The sequence below is a fragment of the Callorhinus ursinus genome, unplaced genomic scaffold (assembly GCF_003265705.2).
Source record: "Callorhinus ursinus isolate GAN/ISIS: 27379988/994484 unplaced genomic scaffold, GSC_fseal_2.0 scaffold9, whole genome shotgun sequence".
Lineage (NCBI taxonomy): Eukaryota > Metazoa > Chordata > Mammalia > Carnivora > Otariidae > Callorhinus > Callorhinus ursinus.
This window is the reverse complement of record NW_027397071.1, coordinates 40,711,750-40,733,788: the sequence shown is the minus strand read 5'-3', so window position 1 is coordinate 40,733,788 and position 22,039 is coordinate 40,711,750.

Here is a 22,039-nt window from a genome sequence, read left to right as displayed (position 1 = left end):
AGGAGGAAGAAGGGGAAGAGGGAGGAAGAAAAAGAGGGAAGTCCAAGACCAAGGTACCAGCAGATTTCATGTCTAATGAGAATCTGTTTCCTGGTTTATAAATAGCCATTTTTTTCCACTGTGTCTTCACATGGTGAAAAAGGGAAAGGAGGTCTCTTGGGTCTCTTTTATAAGGGCTTTGCCCCCATGACCTAATTACCTTCCGAAGGCTGCCTCTCCAAATACCATCACATTAGGAGAATAGGTTTCAACGTACAAATTTGGGGGGAGGGGGGCATAAATATTCAGTCTATAGTATTTTGCCACCCCCTTTAGTATGCCAAGATGAACACCAAATTGATGGTAGAATTTTACATAAGGGTGATTGCATTATCCAGATGGAATTAAAGGATTAGTGATAAAGGCAGAGAAAGGAAAGGGGATGATGAGGCTATGGCCCCAACCTATGTTTTTGAGAGGTTTCAGGAGGAAATGCTGATGGAGATTATGGTTGTGTTTCTTACTGGGAACTCTGGGAGGACAGATCCTCTACCCAAGCCTAGAAGAGGCTATATCTAAGTAAACAGAGCAGTATATCATAGTTAGACCGAAGGTGTGAGCTCAGTTCTGATTCCTGTGTGGAATAAGTGGAACACAGACTTGCATGCATATCCCCAAAATTAGGCATGTTAAATTATAGAATACCTAGTTGGGGAGCTCACAGAAATAGTGACCATTCCAGAGGCAGAGACAAAGGTCATGGTAGACAGTGTGCATCACTGCATATATGAGTTACAACCAGAATTTTAGAAGCACCTAAACACTAAACACCAGTCAAAGCCATAGGAGGGCACTGGGTTTTTAAATCTCCCAAGGAGATGCTAATGTGTAGTCAAAGTTGAGAACCACTGCCAAGGGACGCCTGGGTGGCTCAGTCAGTTAAGCGTCTGCCTTTGGCTCAGGTCATGATCCCAGGATCCTGGGATGGAATCCTGCATCGTGCTCCTTGCTTAGCAGGGAGCCTTCTTCTCCCTCTGCCTGCCACTCCCCCTGCTTGTGCTCTCTCTCTTTCTGACAAATAAATAAAATATTAAGAGAAATAAAGATGTTCCAAGGTAAGGACTTTCCATGAGTTAAAAGGAGATTCTTGGGATGCCTGGATGGCTCAGTCGGTTGAGCATCTGCCTTCGGCCCAGGTCATGATCCCAGGGTCCTGGGATGGAGCTCAGCATTGGGCTCCTTGCACAGCATGGAGCCTGCTTCTCCCTCTTCCTCTGCCCCTCTGCCTACTTATGCTCACACTCTCTCTCTCCCCCTCTCTCTCTCTGACAAATAAATAAAATCTGTTAAAAAAAAAAAGGAGATTCTTTCTCGGACAGATTAGTTTAAGCAATAAAACATTTTACCACCATTTTTACCTAAAAGATACTGAGATCTATAAGAACTATGACATCATTAAGTTAAGCCAAGATTTATAGATACTACTGTATGCAAGGTGTCATTCCTGACATCAAGAATTGCAAAGCCTTGTGGAAGAGCCAAACACAATAATGATCATAAATCACCATGTGTAGGGACCATGCCAGAGACTCTACATGCAACGTTCAATTAACCCTCAGAGCAGAGTTATGAGTTAGGGGTCATTATTTCTATTTTACAAATAAGGAAACTGAGGAGAGGGAAATTAAATTACTTGTCCATAATCACACAGCTAATAAGATATAAAGCCTGAATATAATGTGATATATGTCAAGATAGTAGAAATAGATTTGGATATGTTTATATCTTATTTAAAACAAGGCAGGGAAAGCTTCAACAAAAACGTGACACCTAAGCAGATGTCATTTGAAGTTTAAATGAGAGTGTGACAGACAAATCAAAGACCACGCACAAAATGTAACATAATACATGATGTATCTTGCATATTAGACACATTTTTTCTGCTGTATGTACCAATCTTAGGGATCCATCCTGGTTAACCAATAAGATGCCGAGCCAAATCAAGTATATTCTTGGAACATAACTTTAAATTCTCTAAAAAGGCACATTTTATTTTGGGTGAGTGGGGAAAGGTGGGATAATCTCTGGATTAGGCACTATCATATCCTCTGCTAAACTTTCCCTAGTAAGAGATGCTGGATGCCCATGATGAGTTTGAGAAGCACTGCAAGCCCACAGAGGGGCCGATGCTCTGGTTAGCAGTCCAGGTCCCCAGGCTTCATTCCCTGCACAGAAGTAGCACAGAGTTCAACCTAGGTGCTACTCTGATTTTCAGACACACACTTCTTCCAGTTCCCATCTTTATCTCATAGATAGCATTTACCATGTGATATTGCACTTATTCATTTATGACTGATTTGCCCACTATACTACAAACTCCTACAGGGCAACAACTGCATTCCACAGCACCTATATACAGTTTCTGGCACCCACTATTTTATGTTGAATTTAATAGAAACAATATCACTTTGTGATAGTAAAGATCATCTAAAACTAAAATTACAGCCTATTAACTTAGCTTGAAACACCAAATCACTCCCTCACTCCAGAGGATCTACTGGCATTTCCATAGTGACTTGAAACAGAATGTGGCAGTAGATGCCAAAAGAGCCAGATGTACTTCACTATCCATTTTCCTTAGGCTTTTTAGGCCATATGGCTCTTACCATGCCTATAATGAGACTTCAGGTTTAAGATTCAGAAGTCCATCATTTCCAGAATGCATGGCCCAGACACAGAACCCAGGCTATATTTTTCCCAAGTTGACTTGGCTCTGGATAATGGTTTGATGAATTTCTTATGTACAGCAGCAGCATGGTGCTTTTTAAAAGCAAAGTTCCAGAAACAGAAGCCCATTGATAAAAAAAAAAAAAAATCAAAACTTTGCCAATTTTCTCCAAATACCATCAGAGTAAACTATCATCAAATACAAGTCGTTTTCCCCATAAATAACAGCATGGAACAAATTTATTGCATTCTCAACTCCTTGAAAAGACTAAAAATAACCTCAGAAAGCTTATCTAATTATCCTGCATATATACAGCAACATGTGAACATTAGAGTATGTTATTGACTAACTGAACAGCTAAGATTACTGAGAACTTTACACAGAAGAATCCAAGAGTACATGAGCTAATAATGATGACATTAAAAGGATGCACTGATCTTTGCAGTATAGTTTGAAGCCCATAGAGAATTACAGATGACAACAACTACATTTTGATGTGCAGATAAAGGTCTAACATAAGGGAATTTTGCCTTCAAGCCTTTTATAAAAATGTACCATAAACTCAAGGGATCCTCTTCCATTTTGTCTATAGACACGGAGATTTCCTTAATTTCCTGACCCTGCACCTTTGATTACTACAGAAATGTCTTTACTGGGGCGCCTGGGTGGCTCAGTCGTTAAGCGTCTGCCTTCGGCTCAGGTCATGATCCCAGTGTCCTGGACACAAGCCCCACATCGGGCTCCCTGCTCAGCGGGAAGCCTGCTTCTCCCTCTCCCACTCCCCCTGCTTGTGTTCCCTCTCTTGCTGTGTCTCTCTCTGTCAAATAAATAAATAAAATCTTTAAAGAAAAAAAAAAGTCTTTACTTCTATGACACTCTACTAAACCTAATTATACTACCATTTTCCAATTTATATTGGAAGCACTACCATTAAAAGTCTGGTTTTAGTTGTAGCTCTTCTCTGCATAAAAATATAGTTAGTAAATATGTCTAATACCATAAAATGTGAATGCTAGCAAAAGAAAATAGGTAACCAACCAGTGATTTCCTTTAAAACTTGCTATTAAATTTAGATGATTAAAGCACTAAATACCAACACTGATGAAGTTGGGACACTAGCCAATACTGTGTAGGAAATTAAACATCAAAACCACAGCACTAACCTGAATACAGATCATTGAGAATAAACACACAGTCTTTAACATGTTAAGAAATCCAACCCTCTGACATGTCATTGGATTTTTGCTGTTAGATTTTTCCATTTCATTAGCTAGCCAAAAACATTTAATTTTTTTCCTTACTGGAAAGTATTGTTTATTCTGTGGTATGGAAAGGAAGCAAAGCCACAAATGCCAAAAACACTTCACTATTCTTCACCTATACTTATCTCTGTTTAAGTTCCTAAAAACATTGTAATAAAAACAAAAACCACTTTCTCTACCAATGCCTCAAATTTTGCAATTAAGAGCTGGTATTTAATTCCACTAGCAAAGAGGTATATTGAAAGTTCATGAACAACATAAGATTGATGTGAAAAAGAAAGCTAATATGGTAGTAAAGCAAGGCATCCATGGAAAGGACAAAATCTTGAAGAGGTATGATTGAATAAAAACGTAATACAAAAAACCATACTAATAAATTATACTGTCTAGTAATTGCAGTAGGTAAAGATTTGAAAAGTGAAAATGAATTGGCTAAAACAGAGTTTTGAGACTAAAAAAGGGTTTCAAACTGTAGGACTTGTCTTGAACACAAGTATATAAATATATTGAAAAAATGAAATATTTTGAGGTCTTGACCAGGCTCAGTAGGAAAAAAAGAGATCATGATAAGTTCATAATATAAGGTAATATAGGTGCTGGGTACCTGACATCCTTAGTTTACTTCAGATTTTGTGATTGCATAATTGTTTCGAACAATGTCATAGGAAGTTATAATAAAAAGGCAAATATATATGGATACATAAAGATTATTACATTACTATTCAGCACAGAGATAAACAGAAAAAATCTAAATGTCTAACAAACTGAGAACAAATAAAATATCTTTAAGGTTATATTATAAAGCTGTGGTGATAAAGACACTATGGTACTGGCACAAAAACAGACACATAGATCAATGAAACAGATGGAAAACCCAGAAATGGACCCACAACTATATGGTCAACTAATCTTTGACAAAGCAGTAAAGAATACCCAATGGAAAAAAGTCTCTTCAACAAATGGTGTTGGAAAAACTGGACAGCAGCATGCAAAAGAATGAACCCAGACCACTTTCTTACACCATACACAGAACTAAATCCAAAATGGATAAAAGACCTAAATGTGAGATAGGAAGCCATCAAAATCCTGGAGGAGAAAACAAGCAGCAACCTCTTTGACACTGGCCTTAGCCTTAACTTCTTACTCAATACATCTCCTGAGGCAAGGGAAACAAAAGTAAAAATAAACTATTGGGACTTCATCAAGATAAAAACTTCTGTACAGCAAGGGAAACAATAAAACTAAAAGGCAACCTATAGAATGAGAGAAGATATTGGCAAATGACATATCTGATAAAGGGTAAGTATACAAAATCTATAAAGAACTTATAAAACTCGGGTGCCTGGGTGGCTCAGTTGGTTAAGCGACTGCCTTCAGCTCAGGTCATGATCCTGGAGTCCCAGGATCGAGTCCCACATCGGGCTCCCTGCTCGGCGGGGAGTCTGCTTCTCCCTCTGACCCTCCCCCCTCTTGTGCTCTCTATCTCTCATTCTTTCTCTCTAATAAATAAATAAAATCTTAAAAAAAAATTTGGTTAAGAACTTATAAAACTCAACACCCTAAAAACAAATAATCCAGTTAAAAAATGGGCAGAAGACATGAATAGACAGAGGGCTAACAGGCACATGAAAAGATGCTCAACATCACTCACCATCAGGGAAAGACAAATCAAAACCACAATGAGATATCACCTCACAGCTGTCAGAATGGCTAAAATTAACAACACAGGAAACAACAGGTATTGGTGAGGATGCAGAGAAAGGGGAACCCTCTTACACTGTTGGTGGGAATGCAAACTGATGCAGCCACTCTGGGAAACAATATGATGATTCCTCAAAAAGTTAAAAATAGAGCTACCCTATAACCCAGCAATTACACTGCTAGGTATTTACCTAAAGGACATAAAAATACAGATTCAAATGGATACATGAACCCTGGTGTTTATAGCAGCATTATCAACAATAGCAAATTATAGAAAGAGCCCAGATGTCCAATGACAAGTGAATGGATAATGAAGATGTGGTATATATATATAAAATAGAATATTAGCCTAAAAAAAAGAATGAAATATTGCCATGTGTAAGGATAGGGATAGAACTAGAGTGCATTATGCTAAGTGAAATAAGTCAGTCAGAGAAAGACAAATACAATATGATCTCACTCATATGTGGAATTTAAGAACTAAAACAGATGAACATGGGGGAAAAAAACAGAGGCAAAGCATAAAACAGACTCTTAACTACAGAGAACAAACTGAGGGTTGCTGGAAGGGAGGTGGTCAGAGGGATGGGTGAAATTGGTGATGGAGATTAAGGAGTGCACTTGTGATGAGCACCAGGTGTTGTACATAAGTGATGAATCACTAAATTCTACACCTGAAATGAGTATCAGCTGTATGTTAACTGGAATTTAAATAAAAACTTGAAACTATAAAAAATATATTTAGATTATTTAATAATGTGAAAATGCATAAATAATGTTAAGAGGAAAAAAGATATGATCTCATTTAAAAAATAATATAGAATAAAGATTGTTAAGAAGTATCTCAAGTTAGCAGAGACTGAAAAATGAGACTATATATAAATTTAATTTTGTTCTAAATTTAACTTTCTAAACACTCTAAAATTATTTTTATAATAAAAATACATTTTAAAAGCTTTAAAATCTTTAGAAGTCTAAACTCCAATTTCTATAGCTTTTTTTCTATACAGAGGCACCATTTTAGCTAATCTTCTAAAATTTGGATATATCCATATTATTCCATACTATAGAAGGGAATTTCAGATCTTCTACGTTTCACAATTGTTTCTAAAAGAATTGTTTCACCTTCCTATTTATTAAGAAACATAGATTCATCTTGGGTAGTGTGAGATTAAGGATGTCACCCTAGTTTCCAGGGGTGAACTATCAACTCTAGAAAGATGAGGGACAGAAAAAATGACTAGAATGTTCTTTATTCACTAGAAGTTTACTCTTTTGAGGAACATGTCAGCTACAGAACAAGAGCCAAAAGTCAAAGGGCTTCGATATGATTAAAAAATAATCATTGCTGGGTCTTTTTATGTGACCGAACCTGTGCCAGGCTCTCTTTAAAAGAAGGACCACGAGAAGGACTGTGATTCACTTACATCCTTCAGTTCCAAACAAGTCAAGATATATCTACTGAGCTCCAATTATGTGCTTGACATGGGCACTGGGGAAAAACATCTTTCACTTGCTTAAAATTATCAGAAATAAATGTTGTAATTGTAATTATGTAAATGCAACTGTGAGAGTTAAGGGCCAAGGGAACAATTCCCCAAATTAAACATGAATAAACAATTTTCTGAATCCCCTTAGTCTGACAATGAACAGCCCAGTGGAATATAAACTGTGGATATCATCTTGTCCCCAGGGTGGTTTTCTGTCATACTCAAAAGACCCAAAGCCTTATGAATCTGTTTTGGTTCTATCCAGTTTTAACTCAGCTAGCTTAGAGCTGTTACTAATCCAATTGTGCGTGTGACCTGGCTAAAGTGGACAGCATAATAGAGCTGTAGTTGTTTTGACAATGTCATTTCTTTGATAGGTTCCAGATATGCAGTTTCATCTATGATTTAGATACCAGGCTCCCCATGCTTTAGTAATAATTCAACTGTTTTTATGATGCAAGGGGAATAAAGGACACTCTGGGATCAATTCATGCCCTCCAGCTCTGCTGTACTTTTTAATACTCTCAGAAATACTATATTGCACTTCATACAAGTCCTGACTAAGAATGTTTCCGAAGAAGAGCAGAAGCTCAATTCAAATAAAACAGAAGGGTGACCCAAAGGGGATTTTTTTTTTTTTTATGTACTGCAATCTAACTTCTCATAACTGAGGCACAATACCACTTTTCTGCTTAATTGAAACTGCTGAGCCTGACATAAACTCCTCTCTTGTTCTATTCATTCTTAAATCTATAGTCAAATATCTTGTCATATTTCACCTCTCAGCTTATGATCCAGCCATAGGAAGCTTCTTACAATTCCTTAAGTCCATATGCTCTCTTAGACACTGTTACTCCCCCTGCTTTCTCTCCGGAGAGTCATGATCTTTTGTTCTTCCCCACCATCACGCCCCAAAACTCCAAGCTTTCTATGAATAATTCTTACTCACCCACCAACACTCAACTTAGGTTGTAGAATGAATGAATGACTAAATGCCCCTATTCAAAAGGAAAATTTGGATATGCCCTAAGATCCATCAGCCTTATAGTCTCTTCGACAATTTAGTTGATTAAATTTGTATCTGTTAGTAATATGGTAAAGTTGTCATCCAGGGCTGACTGAAGACAAACTGTCCTGGCCTGGTCACTGATACAGCCAGAATAGACAGGCAATTTGGCACATGCTAAAATCACAGAACTACATGTACTAAAGACAGAATTTTTGATTTTTATTTTTCAACTGCTGTCTGGTTAAGCATAAATTTTAGGGGGAATTTAAAATAATTGTTTTTGGTCACTTCCAGATTGGTGGCATGAAGTTTTCCATGGACCAGCTTTCTACAGAAAAATCATAATTGATGAAAATGATATGTAAAAAAAAAAAAATCAAGTTCTCCAAAAGTTATCCCAAGGGCACACAGAAAAATAAGAAACATATAATCAAGAAAATATACTAAATCTGAGTTAGAACAGTAAGAATCTATTACACTGACGCTCATAAAGGAATAATGTCACTTTGGGGAAAGTAGGATGCTGTCCCACACTCAGGTATGGAATAGTGGCTCAGAGACTTTCCAAGGGGAGAGAAGTAGGACATAAGAACAGAGTGTGAGAAAGTTAAAGCCCAAGAGTGCTCTCAAAACAATGAAGATTTTGGTGGTGAGCAGTTAAGAGGAGGCTAGTAGCTCTTGTTAAATCATAGGCCAACTCGTTTACCAAAAGAACCAAAAAAAGAGACAGCAAAGAAGAGTCCTCTTAGTCATAATCAATCTCAGAGACTGGCCTTAAAATTAAATCTGCAAAGGAGTTTGAATTCAATTGGATCAGACAGTGGAGGAATTTATGCCTCAGGGTTTTGTTGGAACAATACTCAATGAGATAACAATTAGTAGAGCCTAAGAGCCAAGTATGATACCAATAGAGGCCGCTGACTTAATAGAGTGATCAGGGCAAGAAACAAAGAGCACCTGCTAAAGAACCATCATGCAAAAAAAAAAAAAAAAAAAAAAAAAAAGAACCATCACGCAAGTGTAACTGTGCATAGGTTAAGATTTCCACCACTGAGGAATAATGGCAGAGGCTTTATACTGTGGGGAAACAGACTTCATGAAAATCATCAAGCAAAGCCTCAAAACAGATAAGCAAACAACATCAACAAGCTCTGGAGTGGAGGAGAGAATTCATACAATTTATTATTCAGCATTCAATTAAAAATTACGAACCATGTAAAGAAACAAGAACAGGTGACCCATATCCAAGGGGGAGAAAACAGAAATTATTTGTGCAAAGGCCCAGATCTTGGACGTAAAGACATCAAATCAGCCATTAAAAATGTATTCAAAGAACTAAAGGAAACCATGCTTACTGAAGGAAGCAAAAACATCACGACAATGTCTCACTAAAAAAAGAGAATTATCAATAAATAGATATTATAAAATTAATAAAACAAAGTATAAAATTATAAAAAGAACCCAATGGAAAATTTGAAGTTAAAAAAGTATAATAACTGCAATCAGAATTTCACTAGAGGTCTTCAACATCAAATTTAAGCTGAGAGAAGAAAAAAAATGACCAAATTTAAAGATGGATCAAGAGAGATTTTGCAACCTGAATAGAAAGAAAATAAATGAAAAAAAAGTGAACAAACCCATAGAAAAATGTGGGACACTGCTAAATGTACCAACATATGCATAATGAGAGTACCTGAAGAAAAGAGCAGAAAATATTCAAAGAAATAATGAGTGAAAGCTTCCCAAATTTGAAGAAAATCTTTAATCTATACATCTAAGAAGCTAAATGGATTCCAAAGAGACCAAATACAAAGAGATTCACAACCAGACACAGCATATTAAAAATATAGAAAACCAAAACCTAGGAGAAAATCTTCCAAGCAGCAAGAGATAAAGGACTTATCATTACGAGGGAACTTCAGTAAAGCTAATACCTAATTTTTCATCAGAAACAATGGAGGCCAGAATGCAGCGGGATGGTGTATTCAAAGTGCTGAGGGAAAAATAAAATAAAATCTCATATTTGGCAAAAATACGATTTAGGATGAAGGCAATATAGACTTTCTGAAATAAAAACTGAGAGAATTCATTTCTAGCAGATATGTCTTACAGTAAGTACTAAAGGAAGTTTTTAAGGCTGAAAGCAAGAGAATGGGATAGTAATTAGAATATACACACACAGACATAGGTAAAGATAATTATGGAATTATTAAATACAATATAAGTACATATCTCTTCACCACTTTTTTCTTAAGTAATTTAAAAGGAATTTTATAAAACAATATGAATATAACTATATTGTTGGGATTACAGCATATAAAAATATATATGATAATAATGCAAAGGGGGTGGACACAAACACAGCTGTACTGAAGTATGAACATGACATTAAATAATAAACTGAATCCAAAAGAGAAAAGAGAACCAGAAATGGCAAATTAAGAGATTAATAGCAAACTCTATAAATACATACTTGTTCTCCTTTTTCTCTTAACTTTTAAAAAAATATAAAAGTATATAAAGTAATTATTGTAACAATAGATCGTTGGTTTTGCCACATGTATAGATGTGAAATGTACAAAAATGGGGAAGAAGAAATAGAGCTACATAGAAGTAATTTTTGTTGCACCACAATGATTTTGAACATTTGATTTTGAACATAAATCAAAAGTATGTTCTGGTAAGGAAACTGCATATAGTAGGTCCTAGAACAATCGCTAAGAAAATAACTAGAAAAGCATAGACAAAAACACATCAAAGAAATTAAAGTGTCACACACTAGAAAATACTCACTTAATACAAGGGAAATATAGAGGAATAAAAGAAGAATGGAGGAATAAAATAGACATGATATTTATTGAAAGCAAAAATAAAAGGGCAGACATAAATTCAACTATATCAATAGTAATATTAAATTTGAGTGGGTTAAAAATCCAGTCAAAAGACAGAGACTGCCAGGTTGGATTAAAAACAAGATCTACCTACATTCCATCTACTGGAAATACACTTTAGATTCAAAGATAGAAATAGGTTGAAAGTAAGGTGATGGAAAAGGATATATCATGCAAAGAGCAACCGTAAGGAAGCCTGTGTGGATATACTAAGACGAAATCAATTTAAAATATGACTCGATAAAGTAACTGGCCTACCATTAAACTACAAACATTCTTATACTGAAAGTAAATAAATATATAAATAAAATGTTACTAGAGATAAAGAACATAATAAAATGATAAAGTGACAATCAATAAGGAAGATATATATATATATAAATATATATAACAGCAGAGTCCCAAAAGACATGAAGAAAAACTGACAGAATTTAAAAAAAACTAGATAATTAATAATAGCAATCAATTGGAGACTACCACAGCTAATTTCAGTAAAGGAGAAAATAACTAGGTAGGTAAAAAAACAAAAAGAAATTAAAGACTCAAACATTGTAAAGCATCTAGACCTGATCAACATTTCAACCAAAAACAAAAGAATACAAATAGTTTTTAAGTGCACATAGAATATTCTCCAGTAGAAACTTTGTGCTGGCCATAAAAGATTCCTCAACACATTTTAAAGGATTAAAATCATACAAAATATAATCTCTGACTACAATGGAATGAAATTAGAAATAAGCAACAGAAAGAAATTTTGGAAATTAACAAATACCTGGAAATTAAGCAACACCCTTTTAAATATTTAATGGATCAGAGAAGAAATCACAAGATTAATTATAAAATACTTTGAAAAGAATGAAAACCAAGACAAAACATATCAACAATTATGAGATGTAGCAAAAATCATTCATAGAAGGGAAAATAACACCTATACTTATATAAAAAAAGAAGAAATATATCAATTCAATAACCTAGACTTCCATCATAAAACAGTAAGAGAAAAAAAGAGCAGTTTAAACATTATAGCAAGCAGAAGAATGTAGTAAAATTATGGCAAAAATTAATGGAAAAGAAATTATTTAAAAAAAATAGAGAAAATAAGCGAATCCAAATGCTAGGTCTTTAAAAAATCAACAACATTAGAAACTTTTCATTAAGGTAAAAAAGAAAAAAGGAAGAGAAAGAGAGAAAGGACTCAAATTCTTTACAATCAAGAATGAAAGGGGGGCGGAGCAAGATGGCAGAGGAGTAGGAGACCAGGATTTTGTCTGGTCTCAGGAATTCAGCTGAATAGGGATCAAACCATTGTCAACAACTACGAACTCAACAGGAGACCAAAGAGACTAGCAACAACTCTCTGAACACAGAAGCGACCACTTACTGGAAGGTAGGACGTGTGGAGAAGTGAATCCGAGGCGATATTCGGGAGGATAGACAGCAGGGGAGGGGGCCTCCGTTGGCCGCTTCTGGCAAATGAGAGAGACACAGAGCACAAAATCGGAACTTTTAGAAGTCGGCTCCGCTGAAGGACATTGCTCCAGTCGCTAAGCTGGGGGTGGAAACCTCGCGGGACAGTGTGGTCTCAGGAACCTCGGGGTCAAGAAAGACCGGGGGTGCCTGAGTGCAGCAGAGCTCCCAGGTATCGGAGCGGGGAAGCCGGCTGCAGAGACGCAGCCGAGGCGCGGGCTCTCAGCTCGGGGTTGCCATAAACTGTGATCCGCGGCACAATTGGGCCACTGCTCCTCCAGCAGGGACCCAAAAAGCAGCAGATCCGGGGAGACTCCTCTTCCTCCCCCGGGAGGAGCAGCGCGAGAGCGCACCGCAGGGATCTGCTGGGTTTGGAGACTTCACACGGGGTCAGGAGCCAGAAATAGAAACTCTAGGTCACAGGCCAGGTGAGCACGGAGTGCGGCCAGAGACCGGGGACACGGGAGTGACTGCTTTTCTCTGGGGGCAGACTGAGGAGCGGGGCCCCGAGTTCTCGGCTCTTCCACGTGGAGATTGGGAGGCCACCATTTTCACTCTGGTCCTCCAAAGCTGTACGGACAGCTTGCAGGGAACAAAAGCTCCCGAGAGCAAACCCGAGCAGATTGCTTAGCCCGGACCGACAAAGGCAGGGCAATTCTGCTGCCGGCAAAGACATTTGGGAACCACGGCAACAGGCCCTTCCCCCGGAAGATCAGCACGAACAGCCAGCAAGCCAAGACCAAGTTTACCAATCAAAGAGAATGGGAGAACTCCAGCACTAGAACTACTGCACATAGAATTCATGGCTTTTTTACCATGATTCATTAGTCTTTCAAAGTTAATTTTTTTAACTGTTTTTTTTTTAATTTTTCTTTTTCCCTTTTTCAACCAACATCTTATCAATCCCTTTTTAAAAAAAAACATTTTTATTTTTCTTTTAGAGTCATATTTTATCCCTTCATAGTAGTTACCATTATTTTTGGCATATATATATAAGTTGTTCTCCTTTAAAATTTTGAGATACAATTTCTTCTAACAGATCAAAATATACCCTAAATCAATGGTGTATGGCTTTGTTCTAGTCTCCTGCCTCATCACATTCTCTCCCCCCCTTTTTTTAATCTTCTTTCTTTTTTCAAACAACTTCTTATCTTATCAATTCCTTTTATAAAATCTTTTATAATTTTCATCTTTACACTCATCTTCCATCACTTCATTGTATCACTCCTTATTTTGTACATATATAAGTCTTTCTTCCTTTAATATTTTAGGAGGCACTATCTCTAACAGACCAAAATACACCCAAAATCCAGTGTGTGGCACTGATCTATGGACTAGCCTAATCATATTTAATCATATTTTTTTTTTGTTTTGTTCTGTTTTTCTTTGTTTTTATCTTTATCTTTTTCTTTTTCTTTTTTTTTTTCTCTTCTTTCTTTCTTCTTTCTTTCCCTTTCTTTTACCCTGGTTTCAGTACTTTTCTGATTTCTATAGAGTGTATTTGCTGGGGACGTTGTTAACCTGTTAGCATTTTGTTCTCTCATTCATCTATTCTCCTCTGGAGAAAATGACAAGACGAAAAAAATCACCTAAACAAAAAGAACAAGAAGTAGTACCGTCAGCCAGGAACCTACTCAATACGGACATTAGTACGATGTCAGACCTGGAGTTCAGAAACATGACTTTAAATTTAATAGCTGGGCTTGAAAAAAGCATGGAAGTTATTAGAGAAACCCTTTCTGGGGAAGTAAAAGAACTAAAATCTAACCAAGTCAAAATCAAAAAAGCTACTAATGAGGCGCAATCAAAAATGGGGGCACTAACTGCTAGGATAAATGAGGTAGAAGAGAGAATCAGCGATATAGAAGACCAAATGATGGAAAATAAAGAGGCTGAGAAAGAGAGAGAGAAACAACTACAGGATCACGAGGTCAGAGTTCGAGAGATAAGCGATATGACAAGATGAAACAATATTAGAATAATTGGGATACCAGAAGAAGAAGAAAGAGAGAGGGGGGCAGAAGGTATATTGGAGCAAATTAGAGCAGAGAACTTCCCTAATGTGGGGAAGGAAACAGGCATCCAAATCCAGGAGGCACAGAGAACCCCTCTCAAAATCAATAAAAATAGATCAACACCCCAACATCTAATAGTAAAACTTACGAGTCTCAGAGACAAAGAGAAAATCCTGAAAGCAGCTCGGGAGAAGAGATATGTAACCTACAATGGTAGAAATATTAGATTGGCAACAGCCCTATCCACAGAGACCTGGCAGGCCAGAAAGGACTGGCATGATATCTTCAGAACACTAAATGAGAAAAATATGCAGCCAAGAATACTATATCCAGCTAGGCTGTCATTGAAGATAGAAGGAGAGATAAAAAGCTTCCAGGACAAACAAAAATTAAGGAATTTGGAAACACGAAACTAGCCCTCCAAGAAATATTGAAAGGGGTCCTCTAAGCAAAGAGGAGCCTAAAAGCAGCAAAGATCAGAAAGGAACACAGACAATATACAGTCACAGTCACCGTACAGGCAATACAATGGCACTAAATTCATATCTTTCAATAGTTACCCTGAATGTAAATGGGCTCAATGTCCCAATCAAAAGACACAGGCTATCAGATTGGATTAAAAAACAAGACCCATCAATATCCCGTCTGCAAGAGACTCATTTTAGATGCAAAGACACCTCCGCATTGAAAGTGAGGGGGTGGAAAACCATTTACCATGCTAAAGGACACCAAAAGAAAGCTGGGGTGGCAATCCTTATATGAGACAAATTAGATTTTAAAACAAAGACTGTATTAAGAGATGAGGAAGGACACTATATCCTACTTAAAGGGTCTATCCAACAAGAAGATCTAACAATTGTAAATATCTATGCCCCTAACATGGGAGCAGCCAAGTATATAAGGCAACTAATAACAATATCAAAGAAACACATTGACAACAATACAGTAATAGTGGGGGACTTTAACACCCCCCTGACTGAAATGGACAGATCATCTAAGCAAAAGATCAACAAGGAAATAAAGACTTTACGTGACACATGGGACCAAATGGACTTCACAGACATATTCAGAACATTCCATCCCAAAGCAACGGAATACACATTCTTCTCTAGTGCCCATGGAACATTCTCCAGAATTGATCACATCCTAGGTCACAAATCAGGTCTCAACCGGTACCAAAAGATTGGGATTATTCCCTGCATATTTTCAGACCACAATGCTTTGAAACTAGAACTCAATCACAAGAGGAAAGTTGGAAAGAACTCAAATACATGGAAGCTAAAGAGCATCCTACTAAAGAATGAATGAGTCAACCAGGAAATTAAAGAAGAATAAAAAAAATTCATAGAAACCAATGAAAATGAAAACACAACTGTTCAAAATCTTTGGGATACAGCAAAGGCAGTCTTGAGAGGAAAGCATATAGCAAGACAAGCCTTTCTCAAGAAACAAGAAAGGTCTCAAATACACAACTTAACCCTACACCTAAAGGAGCTAGAGAAAAAACAGCAAATAAAGCCTAAACCCAGCAGAAGAGAAATCATAAAGATCAGAACAGAAATCAATGAAATAGAAACCAAAAGAACAGTAGAACAGATCAACGAAACTAGGAGCTGGTTCTTTGAAAGAATTAACAAGATTGATAAACCCCTGGCCAGACTGATCAAAAAGAAAAGAGAAATGACCCAAATCAACAAAATCATGAATGAAAGAGGAGAGATCACAACCAACACCAAAGAAATACAAACAATTATAAGAACATATTATGAGCAACTCTAGGCCAGCAAATTAGATAACCTGGAAGAAATGGATGCATTCCTAGATGTATCAACTACCAAAATTGAACCAGGAAGAAATAGAAAACCTGAACAGACCTATAACCACTAAGGAAATTGAAGCAGTCATCAAAAATCACCCAACAAACAGAAGCCCGGGGCCAGATGGCTTTCCAGGGGAATTCTATCAGACATTTCAAGAAGAATTAATACCTATTCTCCTGAAACTGTTCCAAAAAATAGAAATGGAAGGAAAACTTCCAAACTCATTTTATGAGGCCACCATTACCTTGATCCCAAAACCAGACAAAGACCCCATCAAAAAGGAGAATTATAGACCAATATCCTTGATGAACATGGATGCAAAAATTCTCACCAAAGTACTAGCCAATAGGATCCAACAGTACATTAAAAGGATTATTCACCACGACCAAGTGGGATTTATCCCTGGGCTGCAAGGCTGGTTCAACATCCGCAAAACAATCAACGTGATACAATACATTAACAAAAGAAAGAACAAGAATCATATGATCCTCTCAATAGATGCAGAAAAAGCCTTTGACAAAGTACAGCATCCTTTCTTGATCAAAACTGTTCATAGAGTATAGGGATAGAGGGTACACACCTCATTATCATAAAAGCCATCTATGAAAAACCTACAGCGAATATCATTCTCAATGGGGAAAAGCTGAGAGCTTTTCCCCTAAGGTCAGGAATGCAGCAGCGATGTCCACTCTCACCACTGCTATTCAACATAGTATTAGAAGTCCTAGCCACAGCAATCAGACAACAAAAAGAAATCAAAGGCATCCAAATCGGCAAAGAGGAAGTCAAACTCTCACTCTTTGCAGATGATATGATACTGTATGTGGAAAACCCAAACGACTCCACCCCAAAACTGCTAGAACTCATACAGGAATTCAGTAGAGTAGCAGGATATAAAATCAGTGCACAGAAATAAGCGGCATTCCTATACACCAACAACAAGACAGAAGAGAGACAAATCAAGGAGTCAATCCCATTTACAATTGCACCCAAAACCATAAGATACCTAGGAATAAATTTAACCAAAGAGGCAAAGGATCTGTACTGAGAAAACTATAAAATACTCATGAAGAAATTGAAGAAGACACAAAGAAATGGAAAAATGTTCCATGCTCATGGATTGGAAGAACAAACATTGTGAAGATGCCAATGCTACCTAGAGCAATCTACACATTCAATGCAATCCCCATCAAAATACCATCCACTTTTTTCAAAGAAATGGAACAAATAATCCTAAAATTTGTATGGAACCAGAAGAGACCCCGAATAGCCAGAGGAATATTGAAAAAGAAAAGCAAAGCCGGTGTCATCACAATTCCGGACCTCCAGCTCTATTACAAAGCTGTCATCATCAAGGCAGTATGGTACTGGCACAAAAACAGACACATAGATTAATGGAACAGAATAGAGAGTCCAGAAATGGACCCTCAACTCTATGGTCAACTCATCTTTGACAAAGCAGGAAAGAATGTCCAATGGAAAAAAGATAGTCTCTTCAACAAATGGTGTTGGGAAAATTGGACAGCCACATGCAGAAGAATGAAACTGGACCATTTCCTTACACCACACACAAAAATAGACTCCAAATGGTTGAAAGACCTAAACGTGAGACAGGAGTCCATCAAAATCCTAAAGGAGAACACAGGCAGCCACCTCTTCGACCTCAGCCACAGCAACTTCTTCCTAGAAACATCGCCAAAGGCAAGGGAAGCAAGGGCAAAAATGAACTATTGGGATTTCATCAAGATAAAAAGCTTTTGCACAGCAAAAGAAACAGTCCACAAAACCAAAAGACAACCGACAGAATGGGAGAAAATATTTGCAAATGACATATCAGATAAAGGGCCAGTATCCAAAATCTATAAAGAACTTATCAAACTCAACACCCATAGAACAAATGATCCAATGAAGAAATGGGCAGAAGACATGAACAGACATTTTTCCAAAGAAGACATCCAAATGGCCAACAGACACATAAAAAAGTGCTCAACATCACTCGGCATCAGGGAAATCCAAGTCAAAACTTCAGTGAGATACCTCCTCACACCAGTCAGAATGGCTAAAATTAACAAGTCAGGAAACGACAGATGTTGGCAGGGATGCAGAGAAAGGGGAACCCTCCTACACTGTTGTTAGGAATGCAAGCTGGTGCAACCACTCTGGAAAACAGTATGGAGGTTCCTCAAACAGTTGAAAATAGAGCTACCATATGATCCAGCAATTGCACTCCTGTGTATTTACCACAAAGATACAAATGTAAGGATCCGAAGGGGTACGTGCACCCGGATGTTTATAGCAGCAATGTGCACAATAGCCAAACTATGGAAAGAGCCAAGATGTCCATCAACAGATGAATGGATAAAGAAGAAGTGGTATATATACACAATGGAATATTATGCAGCCCTTAAAAGAAATGAGATCTTGCCATTTGCAACAACTTGGATGGAACTGGAAGGTGTTATGCTGAGTGAAATAAGTCAATCAGAGAAAGACATGTATCATATGACCTCACTGATATGAGGAATTCTTAATCTCAGGAAACAAACTGAGGGTTGCCGAAGTGGTGGGGGGTGGGAGGGAGGAAGTGGCTGGGTGATAGACATTGGGGAGGGTATGTGCTATGATGAGCGCTGTGAATTGTGCAAGACTGTTGAATCACCAATCTGTACCTCTGAAACAAATAATGCAATATATGTAAAGAAAAAAAGAAGAAGAAGATAGCAGGAGGGGCAGAATGAAGGGGAATAAGTTGAAGGGGGAGACGAACCATGATAGACGATGGACTCTGAATAACAAACTGAGGGTTCTAGAGGGGAGGGGGGTGGGGGGATGGGTTAGCCTGGTGATGGGTATTAAAGAGGGCACATTCTGCGTGGAGCACTGGGTTTATGCACAAACAATGAATCATGGAACACTACATCAAAAGCTAATGATGTAATATATGGTGATTAACATAATAACAAAAAATTTTAAAAAAAAAGAAGGAAAGTGGGATATCACCACTAACAATTGTATGACAACAAGTTTGGTAACTTAGATGAAATGAATAAATTCCTAGAAAGATACAAAATACAAAAACAAGAATAAAAAGAAAATCTGAATAGATCAATAACAAATAAAGGGATTGAATTAGTGATTTTAAACTTCTCTCAAAGAAAACCTCAGCCCCAGATAACTTCATTGGTGAATTCTACCAAACATTTAAAGAAGAATTTATACTAATTCTTCAGAAACTCTCACAAAAAGCAAAAGAGGAAGAAAAACTTTCCAACTCATTCTATAAGACCAGTATTACCCTGATACCAAAACCAGACCTAGACATCACAAAAATATGAAAACCACAGAGCAATATCTATCATGAATAAAGGCACAGATGTCCTCAATAAAACACTAGCAAATAGAATCCATCAATACATAGAAATGATTATACACCATGATCAAGTATGATCTATCCAAAGAATATAATGCTGACTTAACATCCAAATTCAGTTAATATAATATGCCACATCAATATGAAAAGGAAAGAAATATAATCATCTCAATAGTCACAGAAAAAGCTTTGACAAATTCTGATATCCCATCATGAAAAAAACCACTCAATAAACTAATAATAATAATAAAAAATTCTTCCTCAATCTGAAAAAAGGCATCTGTAGAAATCCCACTGCTAATATCATAATGGAAAAGACTGAATATATTTCCTCTAATATTAGGAACAAGACAAGAATATCCACTCCCACCACTTCTACTCAACTCACACTTTCTGATTTCAAAATTTACTACAAAGCTACAGTAAGCGAGACAGTATGGAACTGGAATAAGGAGAAATATAAATACCAAAGTAATAGAACGAAGAGTTCAGATAAGGCCTAAATATAAGTGCTAACACTGTAAAACTCTAAGAAGGAAACAGATGTGTAACTTGGTGACCTTGGACTAGGGACAATTCTTAGTTATGACACCAAAAGAACAAATCAGCAAAGAAAAAAAATAGATAAATTTGACTTCATCAAAATTAAATTTTTTTACATTTAAGGATCCTATCCTGAAAGCTAAAAGACAATCCACATAATGCAAAAAAAAATATTTGCAAATTATATATATGATAAGGAACTGAATATGCAATATATAAAGAACTATTATGTCAATAACAAAAGAATATGTTTAAATTGACAAATCTGAATCTGAACAGCCACTTCTCCAAAGAAGATAAACAAATGTCCAAGAAATACACAAAAAGCATAAACACAATTAGACAGATCAGAGACATAATCAGAGAAATGCAAACCAAACCACAACAAAATGCCACTTTACATCCACTAATAATAAAAAAAAGAGACAGACAATAACAAGAGTTAATGAGGATGTGGAGAAATTAGAACCCTCATTCTTTGCCTGTGAGAATGTAAAATGAATCAACTTTGTTGGAAAACAGTCTGGCAACTCCTGAAAGATTTAAACACAGAGTTAATATATGACCCAGTTCCACCCCCAAGTCTATCCAAGAGAAATGAAATTTTATCTACACAAAAACTGTTACACGAATGTTCATAGCAACATTATTCATAATATCTGAAGAGCAGAAATTGTTCAAATTTTCAACAACTGATGAGCAGATAAATAAAATGTGTTATATCCGTACGGTGAAATATTCAGCATAAAAAAGGTATGAAATATTGATACATACTACAAAATCGATGATCCTTGAAAACATTATGCAAAGTAAAAGAACCCAGTCACAAAGGTCCACATATTTTTGGTTTGTAAACTGGCCCCATATGAAGAGTGAAAGGAGAGACCCAAGAAAGAGGCAAACCAATCCAAATTGGTAGATGGCAAGTTTAATGAGCAAGGAACTTAAACAAGGCTTTTCTTGGGCAGCTGCAAGAGGAGTAGATGTGCACACCTGCCCACCAGAATCTTAGAAGTTTATATGGAGGATTTAACTGGGTTCAGTCACACCTCCTGTCCAAATGGCCCAACCACATTTTACTCTCCAGGCTATGTCCTTGGATCAGCCCCCACTGTGGAAATGGTGTGCAAAGCATACATTCCAAGGACAGGGGTGGGGGTAAGAATCCTGATTGCCTGGGTCCAGTTCATGGGTCAACTGGTTGGTTGTCATGTCCTCTAATTACTCCACCAAAGATATTATATAATTACATTTATATGCAATGTCCAGAATAGGGAAAGCTTTCCAGACAAAGAGTAGATTAGTGTTTACTTAGGGATGGAAGCAGGGAATTGGGGGAAGTGGTGAGTAACTGTAAAGGATACTGGGTTTCTTTTGTAGGGTGATAAAATTATTCTAAATTAGATTGTGGTGATGGTTACACAATATATACTTACTAAGAAACACTGAATTGTACACTTTAAATGGATGAGTAGTGGCTACGTGAATTATGTCTCAATAAAGTTGCTATTTTTTTAAATCACTGTTATTTCTTCCTGGACATATATGCAGTATTAAGATTACCTTCCATCACCTTAACAGTCTAAACTACAGAATTAATAGATCACTAAGGAAGAGCCTTACAACCTGGGATGTGACATTGTTTTCCAAGTGTGCAGAACAGTACCAACACAGGAGATTTTTCCAAAAAGCAAGTTGGTCTGTTTAAAATTTACAGTGGAAAATTTGACATAATATCTAAGAATCAGTGTTTGAATTACAGAA